Here is a 20,038-nt window from a genome sequence, read left to right as displayed (position 1 = left end):
ACCCCTTAGACCTTTCTTTTGATAGCATACCTCTCATTTTCAAATTAAAAAAATGGTAAAATAAACCTCAATAGAATATTATAAGTAAATAAAAGGTTGTTATGTCACCAGAATGGAATGTTGCTGAGGAGTATTTGAACACATCTCTTAATTTTTTTTAAAATATTTTTTATTTTATTTTAATAACATTAACTATAATAACATTGATGGTGTTAGGGTCAATTTTGACCCATATATATTTACTTCAAGAAAATAGCTTTTTTTTTTTTTAACATAAAACGTTCATAAACAATGAAAAGCAAGTAATAATACAAAATGTAGACTTGCAAGGTCAAACAAACAACATACAATCAAGCAAGGCAAACCAATAGAAATCAAGTACTAGTTTCAAAGCATCTTTGTGCAAGAACTTGCATGTGTTTGTGTGGGTGTTTTTAGATGCATGTGTGGCAAAAGCTGACACTTTTAGCATGTTCTTTGCAGATATATTTTTTACAGTGGAAGCATAATGTGTGTGTCTTTCTGTCCTTATTGCTGGGGCAGACCTGACACCTCTTTCTTTCAGAATCAGATGGCATCACTGGAGTTGTAGCTGTGGCTGTGCTGGTTGATGTTGAGGCAAGGCTAGATGATGATGAGGATGCTGGCACTGATTCTCTTTGTGTTGTTGATGGTGTGGATGGAGTCTCTGATGAACTCTGTATCTGTCTGATCACGGCTGCAGCGATTGGATCTTGAGACACCCGTTTCCTTTGCTCAATGTGTGCCTTGACACGGGAACTTCCTAGCTCCTCAAGAAATATTCTCTGCTTGTTATTTTTTTTTGTGTTCCAACCTGGGTGGATGTGGGTCCATAACACAAATGCATTGTATGCAGACACATCTAGGATGTTAGAAAACACAGCTATCGGCCATCTCCTGGTCATTCGCTGACAAGTATAGGTAGCACTCAGCTTGTCCAGGTTGTCCACTCCTCCTTTGTTTTTATTGTAATCCAAGATAATTGTGGGCTTTTTGTCACTTCTTGATGACACAGCTGCATCTTTGTGAAAAGTGGACATAAGTATCACATTTTTATTTATTTTTGGACAATATGAAACAACAGTGGTGGTGTCTGTAAAAGCAAATTTTGAAGAAAGTGGAGCTTTGTCCTTCACCTGCAAAATTTCAGTGTGCAGCTCAGGTTTATTTTTTTTTATTGTGCCTACCATGGTGAGTTTCCTCCTGAGAAGTTCTTGTCCAAGGTCATAGCTGGTAAAAAAATTGTCACACGTGATATTGTGACCCTGCAGTCCAGTAGTCAAATCAAGGACTACACGTTGTCCTTGTTTTTCTCAGGGATGCCACTTTTGTGTTTGCCGGTGTAAATCTGTAGGTTCCATGCATAGCTTGTTTTTGCATCACAGGCTGCCCAGATTTTTATGCCGTATTTGGCTGGCTTACTGGGCATATACTGCCGGAAGGTGCAATTTCCACGGAAAGGGATCAAACGTTCATCTACTGTTACCTGAGGCCCAGGGTTAAACATTAGTGGAAGGAGCTGAACCCATTTCTCCCAGACATCCCTTATGGGAGCAAGCTTGTCAGATTTTGCTCTAGCATCTCTGTTGTCAAATCTGAAAACTCTTGATATCCTTCGAAAGGTGTGAAGTGACATTGTTGCTGGGAAGATATATCTGCCTCTTGACTTGTCCCAGAGACTATCAGTGGCCTCATTATAGGATCTGTACACTCCAGCAAGAAGAAGAACACCAATATAAGCATCTAGGCATTCCTCATTTATGTCATTCCACATGTTGCTATGGACTTTTTTTCCTTCAAGGTTTGTCATTGCAATGATCACTTTTTTTTAGTGACAATGGCATGAACATTTCAAAACATGTTTTGATGTCACTTACTCTCGTCACAGCAAACCTTGTGATCCCAGGGGTCATTTTGATTACATCTGCAGCAGCTGCCCTGCCATGTAAGTCAGGAGGTTCTGAACTCCAACAGATCTTACCACTTTTGGATTTGAATGTTTCAGCAGGAACAGCAGCAGGTTCAGCACTGGTGGCCTCCTCATCAGACTCATCAGATGTGTCTGTGTATTCTGGTTGATACTCTACTTCATCTTCTGCCTCAGAAACCTGCTCATCCATATCGCTATGCTGCTCTGTCTCCTCTGCCATATTTTTATCCAAGATATAATCCAGTATTTGGCTTCCTGTAAATCTTCTCACTCTTGCATGCTGCATATTGGAGATGATTACTCTGCAAGTCAGCAACTCTGAAATGTATTGGTCCTATGTTTCTTTACTTTATTTAGAGAAGCAGACAAGCAGGCAAAGAGATCGGCCCCTCCCTAACTACAGCTCACAGGGCTGAGAGGTGATTGGCTGTCAGTGTTACTAAGCAGAGAGAGTGTTTAGGATTTCAGTTTTGGCACTTATTAGTGTCCTATAATCCTATATTATAACTGGGTCAGAATTGACCCTAACACCATAAACGTCTTAATTTTCACCACAGTATTTTATAATTTAGTGAAAAGGATTCTTTTTCTATTACATTGTTTAAATAGAGGTTCCTGACAAAGTAAAAAAATCTTGATGCAATAAACAAATTTATGTGATAATTATAGACATTCAAAACCTGAAAACGGGTCGGTTCTGACCCTAACACAAGAGGAGGGTTAAGAGAGGCATACAACCTAGTCAGGGTCAGGGAAGGGGACGAATGGAAGACGGCCTTCAATACCCCTGAGGGTCATTTCAAGAATTTGGTTATGCCCTTTGGTTTGATGAATGCTCCGGCCGTCTTCCAACATTTTGTGAACAGCATTTTTTATCATTTAATGGGGAAATTTGTTCTGGTGTATCTAGATGACATTTAGATTTTTTCTCCTGATTTCAAGACTCATCGGGACCACCTACGTCAGGTCTTGCTGATTCTGTGGGAGAATAAATTGTACGCTAAACTGGAAAAATGTGTGTTTGCGGTTCCGGAGATTCAATTTCTTGGTTTTCTTCTCTCCGCTTCTGGTTTTCGCATTGGACCCTGAGAAGGTCCGCACTGTGCTTGATTGGGAGCTTCATGAGAATCAGAAGGCACTGATGCGGTTTTGGGTTTTGCCAATTATTACAGAAAGTTCATTTTGAATTATTCCTCTGTTGTTAAGCCACTCATTGATATGACTAAAAAAGGGGTAGATTTTTCTTTGTGGTCGGTAGATGCGCTTAAAGCCTTTTCTAGTATCAAAGAGAGTTTTGCTTTCGCTCCAATTTTGGTACAACCTGATGTCTCTCTACTTTTTATTGTTGAGGTGGACACTTCTGAGGTGGGTGTGGGTGCGGTCTTATCTCAGGGTCCCTCTCCTGCCAAATGGTGACCGTGTGCCTTTTTCTCATTTTGGCTGAAAGGGTCCCATTTTGGCTGAAGGGGTGGTCGTCTCTGCTCTTTATCCTGATTTGGAGGCAGAGGTTCAGGCAGCCGAGGCAGAGGCTCCTGATCTTTGTCCTCCTGGGAGGTTGTTTGTGCCTCTCGCTTTACGACATAAGGTTTTTAAGGAGCACCATCATACTGTCCTTGCTGGGCACCCGGGGAGTAGATCCACAGTGGATCTCATTGCTCGGAGATTCTGGTGGCCGGCTCTTCATAAGACGGTTGAGGGTTTTGTGGCAGCCTGGGAGACCTGTGCTCGTGCCAAGGTCCCTCATTCACGGCCATCGGGTTCTCTCCTTCCATTACCCATTCCTTCACATCCTTGGACGCATCTGTCCATGGACTTCATTATGGACCTGCCTCGTTCCTCGGGGAAGACTGTGATTCTGGTGATAGTGGACCGTTTTAGCAAAATAGCGCATTTCATTCCCTTTCCTGGGTTACCCAATGCTAAGAAGTTGGCGCAAGCGTTTGTTGATCACATTGTTCAATTGCATGGCATTCCTTCAGACATCATTTCTGATAGGGGCACACAATTTGTTTCCAGATTCTGGAAGGCTTTCTGTTCTCGCTTGCGGATTCGGTTGTCGTTCTCTTCTGCTTTTCACCCACAGTTGAATGGTCAGACCGAACGCGTCAATCAGAATCTGGAGACATATCTGCGTTGTTTTGTGGTGGAGAATCAGGAGGATTGGTATTCTTTTTTGTCCCTTGCTGAGTTTGCTTTAAATAATCGTCACCAGGAGTCCTCTGATAAGTTACCATTTTTTGGTGCATATGGGTTTGATCTGCAGTTTGGGACATTCTCTGGAGAGGGGTCTTCTGGTTTACCTAATGAGGAGAGATTTTCCTCGTCTTTGTCATTTATTTGGCAAAAGATTAAGGGTAATCTGAAGAGGATGAGTGAGAGATATAAGCGTGTGGCGGATAAGAGACGTGTGCCTGGTCAGGACCTAAATGTGGGGGATCTGGTGTGGTTGTCTACAAAGAATATCAAACTGAAGGTTCCCTCCTGGAAGTTGGGTCCTAAGTTTATTGGGCCTTACAATATCTTGTCCGTCATCAATCCCATTGCCTTCCGTCTTCATCTTCCTCAGGCTTGGAAGATCCATAATGTTTTTCACAGGTCCCTTTTAAAACCTTATGTCCAACCCACTGTACCCTCCTCTTTGCCTCCTTCTCTGATTTTTGTTGATGTTAATCTTGAATTTCAGGTCTCTAGGATTGTGAATTCTCGCATTATCCACGGTTCTCTCCAGTACCTCGTTCATTGGGAGGGTTATGGTCCTGAGGAGAGGATGTGGGTCCCAGTGGCAGACATTAAGGCCACTCGTCTCATCAGGGCTTTCCATAGGTCTCATCCTGAGAAGGTGGGCTCTGAGTTTCCGGAGTCCACCCGTAGAGGGAGGGGTACTGTCACCGCCAGTTCTGTGAGAAGGTCTGGCAGAGGTCCTTCTCTACCTCTTGCATGACTTTCTTTGTTTTGGTTTCACTTTATCATCTCCTTTCCTTCTCCCAGGTGTCACCTATTTAGACTAATCATCTCCCTTTATATTCCCTCCCATACTGCCTCACTTTGCGGTTTATACTACTTCCTGGATGAAGTGTTCACTGCTGGAGGCTGCTGCTGCTGTTTGCTCAGATGTATTGTGTTTCCTTGCTGGCTTGATTCTAGGTGACCCTGACTCTGTCCGTTTTAAGTGCAGGGAGCCGGTGGTCGTGTCCCCTCACTATTATAGGGTTTTCAGGTGTCACACAGTCATAGGTACGTGGGCATGCAATCGTCTACCATTGAGACCCTTGCATGGGCATAGCAGTCAGGGAGAGCTCTTAGGGTTTTATAGGGCTCACCTATATGCTCCTTAGTTTGGGATCAAGCCAGTCGGACGTTTATTCATAAGTTCCAGCTATCTGCAACATCATCCGTGACACCTCTTCATCAACCTTTTGAGACAGTAATTGCGGTTGACTCATTGGCAACTGTGTCTCATCATCATCCACCTCATTAAACACTAATTGTTCTTGTGACTTTGGATGCTCAAGAGGTTGGGAATCAGGGCACAAGATCTCATGTTCCTCTTCAAGCGTGCTTGGTGAGAGGGCCAAATCAAGTAATGGCGATGAAAAGAGCTCCTCGGAATATCTGAATGGGGGATCACTTGTTTGGCCAGACTCTCCTTATTGGGAGGAAGGAGGATCAGGGTGAGGATTCTGTTGACCAGACTCTTGGCTACTGAGACTGGACTTTGTGGAAGACAGGGTGGTGCTTAACCGAATAGAAGCATTATCTGCTGCAATCCAACCTGGTCGCACTGGTCTGACTTTAAGAGTTTTGTCCTGCGATGCCCTGCAAACTGGGACATGAAGCTAGTTAGCGTGAATGATTGTTTTTCATGTGCTCTGGCAGCAGCCACATTTTCAACGCACCCAGGGCAACAGCCTCTGCGTGAACCATCAGCATCACGGCCACTTCCCTGTCCCTTAATGCTCGCCTTCTTCTTATTAAATGTTATATGCACGCTTGACACTCAAGATGTGGCACGGATGTCACAGTTCACAGAAAGCACAGTATATGGAAAAAGTAAGTAAAAGTATGGAAAAAGAAAAATAGATTTCACTTATATTTTTTCTATCTATGGCACTGACACACAGAAGGTATCTTACAGCAGTGATGGCCAGTTCGCAGTGTTCACCGACGAACACATGCGATCTGCCATCTTTATTCCCAAGCCTGGCGATGCAGAGGTAAGTCCTTACCTGTGCCTGCGCCGCGAGCCGCTCTGAAACACATGCGGTCACTGGGAGCAGGCAGTTCCGAGAACAGCCTTCATCGGGCTGTTCTCGGAACTGCCTGCTCCCGGTGACCGCATGTGTTTCAGAGCGGCTCGCGGCACAGGTAAGGACTTACCTCTGCATCGCCAGGCTTGGGAATAAAGATGGCAGATAGCATGTGTTTATCGGCGGACACTGCGAACTGGCCATCACTGTTGTACAGATGTCACAAGTCACTGCAGACACCCTCTATAGAAAAAAGTATGAAAAAGTATGGAAAAAATATACTAGTTTTCACTTATAATTTTTCTATCTCTTGTCCTGACACACAGAAGGTATTGCACAGATATCACAAGTCACTGCAGACACCCTCTATAGGAAAAGTATGGGAAAAAAAATAATTGATGGCTATATTATATTGCTGCCACCACACACAATAGTCCTTAAAAGGACTTTTGGGTCTTTGAAACGTTTTTCAACTAAATAGATTGCGATCACACTCCCTACACTATCTGTCCCTTCCTAAGCTCAGCTCTCCCTGACTAATAACGAGCTGAACACGCGCCATCGGGTGCTATATAGCACCCGATCACGTGTTCCGGCCAGCCAATCACTGTAATGCCAGGAACCAACAAGATTACAGCATTACAGTGATGGCAGTACTTACCTGCACGTTTATTGGCTGCATAGCAGCCAAGAAACGTGCGGGGAGGCGACTCGAACATGGTGCTCAAGCACATGCGTTACTCAGCCACGTACCGCCATGTGCCGAGCATAGCGATGCTCGAGCCGAACAGCAGTTCGGCTGACCTTGCTTGCTCAACACTACTGAGAATATATTTTTATTTCTGTACTGAAATAGGCCACTAAACGCTTTCACCACAAATAACTGCAACAGTGAAGTGCGTATATATTTTTCTTTTTCTACTAAAATAGGCCACTAAAGACTTTTCAAGATAGCACTTGCACCCCATTAACAAGAACAAATTGCTGGAATGACAGAGCCATATAATCCCCAAATAATCTTTCCCTGCATTTGTAAATCGCTTTCCTTACACTGTTCCTAGCACCTTCTGAAATCTCTCCCTGCACTAAGATGCTGTGAAATGATTCTTCACTATCCTTTCCCTGCACTTATAAATCGTTTTGGCAGTTTCTTTTTTCACAATGAGGTTTTTCCTATTGCTGTCCCTAGCACCTTCTCACGTCTGTCCTTGCACTCAGAACGCTGGAAAATGTCAGAATCCAAGGTGGCTGCCGTATTTATAGGGCTGGGACATCACAGGGCTGGCTGGCTGCTGATTGGCTGCATGCAAGCATGTCAATCTGGGTGATCCCGCCTTCCCAGAGTTCCTTGCCCCTTGTCCTAATGCGTGTAGCCACCATTTTAGCCTCCATTTCAGGAAAAATTGAGATTTGTTACCACGAAGCATGAGGAAATTCGCATTTGTTGTGAATCGAATTTTTCTTGAAATTCGGATCGAATTCCACTTCTTTAGCTTTGATTTGCTTATCTATCATGAAAACACAGGACATGCCAAAGGAGTTCTGACACAGTTACATGGGGTAAACACTGCCCGCTAGACTTCTACTCATTACAACTAGATATAGTGGCCAGGGGTGCCTCTTCTTGTGTATGAGCTGTAGCAGCCTGTGCACTTCTGACTGGGAATGTTGCTGACATAGTTCTGGATCATGCACTGACAATACGGTATATGTGCCTCATGCAGTCCAGGAACTATTGTCACAGGCAAAGATTGAACATTTATCAATGATAAGACTAACAAAATAGGAAGTGACACTTCTTACTCCACCAAACATAACAATCAAAAGATATACAATCCTGAATCCAGCTACCTTACTTCCAGAGTCTGATCAGGTAGAGCAGGATAGTAATATAAGTGATGACCATGATTGTTTTGAACTGATGAAGACTGAAATAAAAGAACTTGATAATGTAACTGAAATACTGATACTTAATGCTGATCTTGAGCTTTTTGTAGATGGGTCCAGGTACTACCTTGATGGAAATCCATACAGGGGATATGCTGTGACTTTCTTGGAGGAAGTTGTAAGACAAGGATCACTCCCACCTGGATGCTCTGCACAGGAAGCTGAGTTGAAAGCACTCACTAAGGCATGTATAATGGCTGAGGGTAAGACGGTGAACATTTACACTGACTCACGATATGCTTTTGGCATAGCACACCACTATGGTCCCATTTGGAGAAGCAGGGACATTGTGGGATCCTCGGGTAAGCCTATCAAGAATGCAGAATCTGTAGTTCAGTTGTTCAGAGCATTAGAATTACCTAAGATGGTGGCCATTGTCAAGGTACAGGCCCATACCAAAGAGCAAACAAAGGAGGCTGAAGGGAACCGTAGGGCAGATGCTGTTGCTAAGCAGGCTGCTCTGTTGCCCCCTCCCATAACAGGACATACTGTGGACAAAGTTCCACAGAAAAGGGAGGTGGATTTAACCCTCCTCGAGAAGTTGCAGGAATAAGTTCCTAAATCAGAAGAGGAAAAGTGTGTAAGAAGAAAGGCCGAGAAGAATCAGGAAGGTTTGTATGCCATAGATGCTAAACTGTGCCTTCCCAAGGTACTATACCCCATGATGTGTGCCCTATCACGTGGCCTTACCACCCAGTCCAAGGAAGTGATGGTAAGTTTGGTAAATCAAGGATGGGTGGCCCCGGGGTTCAACAATGCCACTGCAGAGTATGTCCAGGGTTGCATGGTCTGTGCTTGCCATAACATAGGAAAGTGCACCCTAGGTGCACTCCAAAGCCAAAATACCCTTTTCAGAGACTGTAGATTGACTTCATTCAACTTCCTAAGGTAGGCACATATGAGTATGTTCTGATATGTGTGGACCTCTTTTCAGGTTGGCCGGAAGCCTGACCTACAGCCAAAGCCAATGCAAAAACAGTAGCTAAGAAATTTTTAGCTGAGGTGGTGTGTAGATTTGGAGTTCCTGAAGTGATTGAATGTGACAGAGGAACTAATTTCACTTCAGAGGTGATACAGGAAATACTTTATGCTCTATGTACAGAGCAGGCATTCCACACACCTCTTAGGCTGCAAAGCAGAGGAAAGGTAGAACGCCTGAATGGAACTTTGAAGCTAAAAATTAAAAAAGCCATGGCCGAGACTGGTAAGCCATGAACAGAATGTTTACCAATAACTTTGTATACACTCAGAGTAACACCTTATAGGAAAACACTACAGAGTCCCTATGAAATACTTTTTGGCACTGCTCCAAATACAGGTTTGTATTTCCCCCAGCAGCTCCAGACCACTCATTCAGACTTGACACAGTATGTAGGAGCATTGCACAAGAGATTACAACAGATTCATAATTGTAAAAAGAAAAAAGGTCTTACGTTGCCTGGACTTTTCGTGCTGCAGATCCTAGTGTAGTGATGTGGGTCAAGTTCACTTTAAATCCAAATTGTAGGAAAATAGGATCGCGCTGCAGGGACGCCCCTGACGAAGCTCAAGCAGAGAAGTGTAACTTTGTGAGTAAAATAAACCTTTTTACGGGACATAGATGTGAATGTGCTTCACTATTCTGCGACCCCTTGGTTTTTATAGGTTTGGATGAGGGGAGGAATTTAATAATGAGTACTTACATTTTGTCCCATGCTTGGATCTGATGGTGTAAAACCGCATGGTGTGAAAGAGGACCTCAGGATATCTGCAGCGCAATCCTATTTTCGTACAATTTAGATCCATAATTGTGTTCTCAGTTCTATTCCAGATCCCTCTTGACTTAATATCTTTGCCATACGATAAATAAAATAACTGGAGGGGGCTCATTCACTAAACCCTGGAGTCTGGGTCACTGTGAAAAGACACATAAGAAAGGCGCTAGAACCTCAATTGGATGGTCTGTTCCAAGAACAGCTGACTACACGAACTTCTGTGAAGCTGGAAGGGAAACCAACTTGGATCCCCGCCTTCCACTGCAAGAATTTGAATAATGGAGATGAGCGAATCATAGGCTGACGAAGTGGGATTCGTTATGAATTTCAGGAAAAATTCGATCTGCACCAAATGTGAATTTCCCCGCGCTTCGTAGTAATGAATCACATTTTTCCTAAAATGGCTGCTGCACCTGTGAGGACATGGGGCAAGGAACTCTGGGATGGCGGGATCACCCAGATTGACATGCCTGCATGCAGCCAATCAGCAGCAAGCCAGCCCTGTGATGTCACAGCCCTATAAATACGGCAGCCATCTTGGATTCTGCCATTTTCCAGCCTACATAGTGCAGGGAGAGACGTGTCTGCAGGCGCTAGGGACAGTGTTAGAAAAAAACGTCATTGTGCTAACAAAAATACGATTTACAAGTGCAGGGAAAGATTATTTAAGATGTAGGTAAATGATAGGGAGGAATCATTCCACAGCATTTCTGTTGAATAGGGTTCAGTCGGGGAGGTGGGTAATAGGAACAATCCGATTACCCTTTACTGCACTGACTGGGGATCCAAATTGCCATTATACAGCTCTGTAATTCCAGCAAACTGTTCTTATTAGGGTGCAAGTGCTGTTTGATACAGCCATTAATAGGGTTTATTACAAGGAAATATTTATATGTCTTATTTGCCCTTCTGCATTGCACTTATCTGTAGTAAAGGCTTTTGTGGGGTGTTTTAGCAGAAAAAGAAAAATATATTTGCTGCTCAGCGGTGCAGTTATTTCTTTTAAAGCAGTGGTGCCCAACCTTTTTTCGTCTGAGGGCCGCACTAGACTTGGTATAAATTTTGCGTGCCGGAACCAGGTAGCTTTGCCAGAAAGAAATGCAAACGCTATGAGGGGGCACGTGTGAGCATTACTACTGTGAAGAGGGCACATATCTGGCATAACTACTGTGAGGGGGCACATATCTGGGCATAACTACTGTGAGGAAGGCACATATCAGGGTATAACTACTGTGAGGAGGGCACATATCAGGGTATAACTACTGAGAGGAGGGTACATATCAGGGCATAACTACTGTGAGGGGGCACGAGTGAGTATTACTACTGTGAAGAGGGCACATATCTGGCATAACTGCTGTGAGGGGGCACATATCTGGGCATAACTACTGTGAGGGAGCACATATCAGGGCATAACTACTGTGAGGAGGGCACATATCAGGCATAACTACTGTGAAGAGGGCACATATCTGGGCATAACTACTGTGAGGGGGCACATATCTGGCATAACTACTGTGAGGGGACATGTGTGAGCATTACTCTGTGAGAGGGCAAATATCTTGACATTATTACTGTGAGGGGGCACATATCTGGCATAACTAATGTGCGGGGGGCATATGTGAGCAGTACGTCTGTAAGAGGGCACATATCTTGGCATTATTACTGTGAGGGGGGGCATGTGATGTATACATGTTGTAATGTATGTAGTGCAGTATGTGATGATCACACATTGCACTACATACATTACACACAAGTTACATCACATACTGCGCTGTCACCTTCTTCTGCAGGTCTACCTTGATGTCTGTCTTTAGGCTTCAGGTCAGATCCTCCACCGCCATGCTTGCGCCATGTGCCCGACACCACCAGGAGCTGGCCCCTCCTCCTTTCATCTCCCGCCGCTCTCCTACAGCAGGCGCTTCTATCGCTCCAGTGCCCGCCCAATCTTAACAATCAGGGCGTAGCTATAAATGACTGGGGGCCCCATAGCAAAAAAAATTATGGGCCCCCCCGGCCGAACTCCCACCACCCCACATACCTATCGGACCTCCCACCCCTTCCAGAGCTCCCACCCAAACACTCCTCCAGGACCCCCCCCCCCAACATTCCCCTAAGTGTCGTCAACAGATCCCCCCCTAAGTGTCGACAACAGATCCTCCCCTAAGTGTCGTCCACAGATCCCCCCCTTCAGTGTCGTCCACAGATCCCCCTTCAGTGTCGTCCACAGACCCCCCCCTTCAGTGTCGTACACAGATCTACCCCTTCAGTGTCGTCCACTAGATCCCCCCTTCAGTGTCGTCCACAGATCCCCCCTTCATTGTCGTCCACGAGATCCCCGCCTTCATGGTCGACCCCAGATACCCCCCTTCAGTGTCATCCACAGATCCCCCCTTCAGTGTCCTTCACAGATCCCCCCCTTCATCCTCCACAGATCCCCCCCCTTCAGTGTCCTCCCCAGATCCCCCCCTTCAGTGTCCTTCACAGATCCCCCTTCAGTGTCCTCCACAGATCACCCCCTTCAGTGTCCTCCACAGTTCCCACCTTCAGTGTCCTCCACAGATCCCCCCCCCTTCAGTGTCCTCCACAGATCCCCCCTTCAGTGTCCTCCACAGATATCCCCCCACCCAGAGCCACTTCCTAGCTAATTTATTCACTGCAATTGCCTCTGTGAAATTGAAGAGAAGCGCTGTAATCTTCGCACATGCGCACTGGCAGAGGCCAGGAAGACGGTGCATGCGCACTCGATGCCTCTGCCAGTGCGCCTGTGCGAGATTACCGCGCTTCTCTTACAATTTCACAGAGGGCAAGTGCAGTGAATAAATTAGCTAGGAGGCGGGGCTGGGCGGGGAGATTGCAGGGCACAGGGCAGCATCGCTTTGCTGCCCGTGCCGTTCGCAGCGCGCCCTGCGCTGATAAAGTCCGGTCACGGCGCGTGGCCGCATGACACCGTAGGTTGGGCATCACTGTTTTAAAGCCTTTTGTTATGTGTTTAGCGCAAAAAAAAAATATATATATTCAGCGGTGTAGTTAGTTCTTGTAAGCCTTTTGTCATGTGCATTAGCTCCAATAAATGTTGATCGCGCTGCCTATGAGTGTAGGGATTCCAATCCCAGATACTTATTCCAATGCGCAGGGTTGTTCTCACCTTGTAGCCAAACAATCGATTACCAGAGGCTGGTGCACTCACGTACCCCTGCACCCTAGAGGGAAGTTATAACCAAATAGTGAAGTTTCCACCAGGTAGTTCCGCAATTAGCAGGTTTTAATTCTACTTACAAAAAGGACATAAAATTTCAGCCTTAAAATCAATATATTCCTCATCAAAAGTCCACCCCAGGGCAGGCCAGAATGGTCATTGTTTTTTACCAGATTAAATTTTGTGGCCACCTATCGCCCTTGTTGTCAAAAACGTCCAAAGCGGATGCTTTGTCACGTAGCTTTTCCTGGGGGGGATTCAGAGGATCCCGCTCCGATTTTGACTGATGAGGTGGTTGTATCCGCTCTTTATCCCGAACTGGAGCGGAAGTGTTGGGGGCTCAGGGTGAGGCACCTGATTCCTGACCTTCATGGAAATTGTTTGTTCTTTCTGAACTTCGACACAAGGTGTTTAAGGAACATCATGATACTATCCTTGTGTGACACCCTGGGAGTAGATCCACAGTGGATCTTATTTCCCAGAGATTCTGGTGGCCAGGTTTGCGTAAATTTGAGGGCTATTGTAGCAGCTTGTGAGACCTGTGCATGTGCTAAGGTGCTCACACTCGGCCTTCAGGATCTCTTCTTCCTTTTGTCCATCCCGTCTCGTCTTGACCCATTTGTCCATGGACTCATCAATGATTTACCGAGTTCCTCTGGGCAAACTGTGATTTTGGTGGTGGTGGACTGCTTCAGTAAGATGGCTCAGTTTGTACCATTTTTGAGTCTGCCCAATGCTAAAACTCTCGCTCAGGTGTTTGTTGATAATATTGTGAAATTACACGGCATCCCCTCTGATGTTGTGTCTGATAGGGGGACGCAATTTGTTTCCAGGTTTGGAAGGCGTTTTGTACTCGTCTGGGTATTCAGTTGTCTTTCTCTTCGGCTTTCCATCCTCAGTCGAATGGATAAACTGAGCGCACTTACCAGAACCTGGAGACTTATTTGAGGTGTTTTGTTGCAGAGAATAAGGAAGAGTTGTCTTCGTTTTTGTCCTTGGCTGAGTTTGCCTTGAATAACCGTAGACAGGAGTCCACTGATAAGTCACCATTTTTTGGCGCATATGGTTTTCACCCTCAGTTTGGTACGTTTTCTGGGACTGAATCTTCTGGTATACCTGAAGAGGAGAGATTCTCTTCTTCATTATCTTCTTTCTGGCGGAAGATTCAAACTAATTTTAAAAAAATGGGTGAAAGATATAAATGGATAGCTGACAAGAGACGTTTGACTGGTCCGGACCTGTGTGTGGGTGATTTGGTGTGGTTGTCCACTAAGAACATTAAGTTGAAAGTACCTCTTGGAAGTTGGGCCCAAGATTTATTGGTCCTTACAGAATCTCGGCCATTGTTAATCGGCCTGAAAGATCCATAATGTGTTTCACAGGTCTTTGTTGAAGAAGTATGTTGAACCTTCTGAACCATCTCCTTTGCCACCTCCTCCTGTCTTTGTAATCTGGAGTTTCAGATCTCCAGAATACTCAACTCGCGTGTTCTTCGTGGCTCCCTTCAGTACCTTGTGCATTGGAGGGGATACGGCCCTGAGGAAAGAATGTGGGTTCCGGCGACTGATGTCACCGGATAAGGTTGGTCCTGGGTGCCCGGAGGTCACCCGTAGAAGAGGGGGTACTGTCACGCCCTGCCCTGTGAGAGGCCTGAGAAGATCTGACAGACTTACTACACGTGAGTCTATCTGACAGATTGTTCTGTTACTCTTTGTTGTGGTTTTGGACAGGATCCCACCTCCCCACAGGTTCTGCTCATTAGCTATTTAGTGGTGCTATTTACACCTGCCTCTCACTATAGCCCTTGCGGTTTATATTTGCTTCTGAAGTTCTCAGCTGGTGTGGTGGATCTCCTGCTCCCCTTTCGTCTTAAGCTAAGTCCTACTCCTTCCCTTTTGTTGTGTGTTCTGGATAGGCCTCAGGAAGACGCTGGTTGCTGCACCTTGCACTAGGAACCGGTTGATTGCTTCAGTTTCAGCTAGGCTTAGGTTTCAGCGCATGAGCACTTCCACCCTAAGGATTTGCTCATGTTGTCAGCAGTCAGGGAAAGGCTCAAGGATTGTCAGGTGGTGACCTTTCCCTGTTCCCTAGCTTTGGGGCCTAGTCTGGTGTTTTGTGGCTTTTGTTGTATTTGGTTTGCTTCCCTTCCCTCACCTACCGTGACAGTTATCCTGATGCTGCCACCACCTCCACACTCTGTCATTGTGCCTCTCTGTGGCCTCCTGATGCTACTGCCACCTCCAGACTCTGTCATTGTGCCACTCTGTGGCCTCTTCATGCTGCTGCCACCACCAGACTCTGTCATTGGGCCAATCTGTGGTCTCCTTATGCTGTTTCTACCTCACCACTATGTCATAGGGCCACTCTGTGGACTTCTCATGCTGTTCCCACCCTCCACACTTCATGACTGGGCCACTATTTAGCCTTTTTGGCTTGGCTGACATCATCATTTATTTAACCCTTCTTCTGATCTGTCAGAAGGAAGGAAAAATGAGACGCACAGCAGATCCTCTCTGTGTAGCAGCTGTAAGGCCTGTATGGTCCCATCAGAATTGGCTTAAGATTTGGTAGCCAAAAGCAGGAGTGGGAACAAAACATAGAAGACATGCAAATATGCCGTTCACTTGTCATCTCTGTTCTGGATCAACTCCAGTTTTTTTTGGCATTAGCAATACTGATGGATTACTGACCAAATGCTAACTGAGTGAAGGTGGATGCTCCACAGACAGGATTAGTTTTTTATGGGTTTTTGTTCTGACAGATCAGAGGAAGGGCAAAATAATCAGCGACATTGACACAAACTTACTGCTGACACCCTCTCCACTCTGTCGGGGGGCTCTACTTGTATAAGCGTTTAATAGAACAGGATCTGTAGACATCTATGTGGAATCAGTAGTGCGCTTATTTTTGGCGCTAACATTGACCTGTAAGTTCATACTTGAGTTATTTGGTCAGTTTTGGCCCCGTTACTGCCCAAATAAGTGAAGTGTGCAGTGATTCTAAGAGCGACGCCTGTCATCTGCATGTCATATGGACTCACAATTGGTTCCAGAAGGACCACTGTATGTTGAAACCATTGTAAGTTAAGTAATCTATTCCAAAGCCCCAAAATGTCATCCAAGATAAGAGAAAATGAAGATTTAAGAAAAATAAGCAGATAACTAAGACAGATAAATCAAGTCCTTACATATAATAGTCAGGAATAGCTGCTAACTATAACTAATAGAGATATTTTACCAGAGAAGTGGCCTTGATTGGTTGAATCTTAGTCTGAGGCATTGTATGTTTAGTCTAGTTTCAACTTACGATGGGTCAGAAAAGACCATTGTATGTTTAAAATATTGTATCCTTAGGCCATTGTATCTTGAGGGATTACTGTATTATTTCACTACCAAACCAGACTCCCTCTGTGTGTTACTGCAAGACACAGTGTTCTACATCACTATAAAGGCTCTCTGCAGCCAGGAAATAGCCGCTTTTTTAACGTAATTCGCCGTGAATTTATTCGGATCAAACCAAATAAAATAAATAATCCGGCAAATCGACGATTTGAAAAATTCACTCCTCTCTATTGATTAAGCCATGACATGATTTGCAAAAGTATATGTTTCTATGCATTGGAATTCACTACACTTTTGGGGCATATGATAAAGATAGTAGTGAGTGGGAAAATAAGTTTCCATAAAATAGTTGCCCAGATGAGAAATTTATCTTATTGTTGGATTTGCAGTCATTCACTAATTTCTGCCAATTCCATGCCATATATTGCTAATCCCCTTTCAGAAAAAAAGTTATTAGATTTACCTTGCTGGGATTTACCTCAGCTGAGACTAGATTCGCCCATAGGGAGACAGCTCTAGCATTATCTGTAACTGGATGGATAAAATATCCATGGTGGCAGGTGAACATAACAACAAGAGTGGGCACCTGGTATAATTATGACAAGCGAGAGGATGGGTAGAGGAAAAGACAGGTTGCTCTAATAGAAGTGGGAAAAGTACCTAGTCAGGAGGTTAAGATAACTTTTTCTGGACAGGAAAGTGATTATGAAACCAACTGTAGATATTATGTCACGAGTTGGAGGTCCCAGGAGAGACCACCGCGTCGTCATGCAATAAACAAACGGAAATCAGGTACAGACACAAGAGTTTATTGCACAAACAAAACAGGGAAAGCAACACAGATAAAACATGAGCTCTATGTACCGTCAGCACAGTGGGAGAAAACCCCCACTGCGCCACTGTCTAGTAATACTCCAGAGGGGCGTAACTAAGCAAATCCTGGTTTTCACTAGAGCCCTAGATGGTAGGGTTAGACTTAGCCGCAGAAAGTTGCCAGGGTCCACTCTGGAGCGTGACCTAGACAGTGACAGCAGGAGCGAATGGACAACAGGTACCAGAAGGTACCGACGGCACATAGGCAAACATAACAGACAGGTAAATACAAAACAGGGCAAATAATAACACAAGCAGGAGTTCATGCAAGGGAGCAGGAGTGGCAATGAGCAGAGAAGGACTTGCTCCACCAGTAGTAAACTGCATGGCCTTGTCATGCCACTATGCTGCAAAGGCTTGCTGAACACAGACATATGAATACAAAACAGGGCAACTAATAATACAAGCAGGAGTTCACGCAAGGGAGCAGGAGTGGCAATGAGCAGAGAAGGACTTGCTCCACCAGTAGTAAACTGCATGGCCTTGTCATGCCACTCTGCTGCAAAGGCTTGCTGATCACAGACATCAGAATAAACACAAAGTAACTAAAACATAACTGGCAGAACAGAAAGACAGAAAAGAGGACAAGAAAAAGGACGCAAATGAACAAGTAGGGAAACTCACAGAGCACAGACAGACAGACACAGATCCCATGGGTCAGCAGCATGGGAGAGAGTACAAACCAGGAGCAAAGCAGGACAAGACAACACACACCAGGAGAGCTGACCAGAACTGAGGAAAGCTCAGCCTTATATACAGGTTCCATGGGTGCAGCAGAGAGACCACACCCATGGAGCAGACAGAGAATTAACTCCTAATAGGAATACAGGGGAGTTAACCCATACAGAACCACAAATAACACAGGAACAGAACTTCAGCGAGGAGCGCCGAATGAGCAAGAACGGAAGGTCACAGTCAAAGGTAACGACTGTGACACTCCCACCCCTCAAAGCCCCCCCCCCCCTCTCCTCCCAAACAGAAAGGGGAAGAAGTGGGGGCAACAAACCAAACAGAACCAGGCAAGGGGACAGAAATCAAATGGGTGACGAGGTACAAGGGCAGGAACACATACGACGACCGCAACCAGCCCAACCCCTGAAAACCAGCCTACACGGAGGGTCCGCAGCCAGTACGCCAGGGGAAGATAGCCAGCCAACACGGCATACACGTCAAGTGAACCGCACCATGCAGTTACCTCCCCCTCCACTCTCCCTCCGGAGAATGACATGTCTGCCAAGAACTGATTGGCCAGACCTGCAGAAACCCCCTTCCGGAGGAACGGGACCAGGAACAGGAACCAGACAGGAAACGAAAATCAGAATCAAAGGGGTACAGAGGTACACAAGCAGAACACATAAGACAACCGCAGCCAGCACGCAGCCCCTAGCAACCAGCCTACACGGTAAACGCAGCCAGTACGCCAAGAGGAATGCAGCCAGCCTACACGGCCACAAAAGTCATGGTGAACTGCAGTGTGCTAACACCTCCTCCTCCACTCTCCCTCCGGAGAATGACATGTCTGCCAAGAACTAATTGGTCAGACATGCTGACACCCCCTTCCGGAGGCCCAGGAGCAGATACCTGCGCCGATAACGGAAAACACGGTCGTAAGCAGAACTGCAAGCAAAAAGGTTACACCGGACGTCACCCCTGGCAACCAGCATACACGGAAAACACCGCAGCCAGTACACCAAGGCAACCAAATCCGATACCTAAAGGCAGCATAGAGAGGGAAATACAGAAAGCACACACATTACAGATAAGCAGAAAACAGAACAAAAAAAAACTGTGAAAGTTCACTTGTTGATTCTGTCACGAGTTGGAGGTCCCAGGAGAGACCACCGCGTCGTCATGCAATAAACAAACGGAAATCAGGTACAGACACAAGAGTTTATTGCACAAACAAAACAGGGAAAGCAACACAGATAAAACATGAGCTCTATGTACCGTCAGCACAGTGGGAGAAAACCCCCACTGCGCCACTGTCTAGTAATACTCCAGAGGGGCGTAACTAAGCAAATCCTGGTTTTCACTAGAGCCCTAGATGGTAGGGTTAGACTTAGCCGCAGAAAGTTGCCAGGGTCCACTCTGGAGCGTAACCTAGACAGTGACAGCAGGAGCGAATGGACAACAGGTACCAGAAGGTACCGACGGCACATAGGCAAACATAACAGACAGGTAAATACAAAACAGGGCAAATAATAACACAAGCAGGAGTTCATGCAAGGGAGCAGGAGTGGCAATGAGCAGAGAAGGACTTGCTCCACCAGTAGTAAACTGCATGGCCTTGTCATGCCACTATGCTGCAAAGGCTTGCTGAACACAGACATATGAATACAAAACAGGGCAACTAATAATACAAGCAGGAGTTCACGCAAGGGAGCAGGAGTGGCAATGAGCAGAGAAGGACTTGCTCCACCAGTAGTAAACTGCATGGCCTTGTCATGCCACTCTGCTGCAAAGGCTTGCTGAACACAGACATCAGAATAAACACAAAGTAACTAAAACATAACTGGCAGAACAGAAAGACAGAAAAGAGGACAAGAAAAAGGACGCAAATGAACAAGTAGGGAAACTCACAGAGCACAGACAGACAGACACAGATCCCATGGGTCAGCAGCATGGGAGAGAGTACAAACCAGGAGCAAAGCAGGACAAGACAACACACACCAGGAGAGCTGACCAGAACTGAGGAAAGCTCAGCCTTATATACAGGTTCCATGGGTGCAGCA

The 20,038-nt window shown here is 45.5% G+C and overlaps 1 pseudogene; it reads right to left on the bottom strand.

Moving 5' to 3' along the window:
• Window positions 1-434: 434 nt before the first annotated feature.
• LOC121000743 lies at window positions 435-2,237 on the bottom strand (annotated as a pseudogene).
• Between the last annotated feature and the right edge of the window lie 17,801 nt (window positions 2,238-20,038).

The sequence above is a fragment of the Bufo bufo genome, chromosome 1, assembly GCF_905171765.1.
Source record: "Bufo bufo chromosome 1, aBufBuf1.1, whole genome shotgun sequence".
Lineage (NCBI taxonomy): Eukaryota > Metazoa > Chordata > Amphibia > Anura > Bufonidae > Bufo > Bufo bufo.
This window is presented reverse-complemented; position numbering and strand designations above follow the sequence as displayed.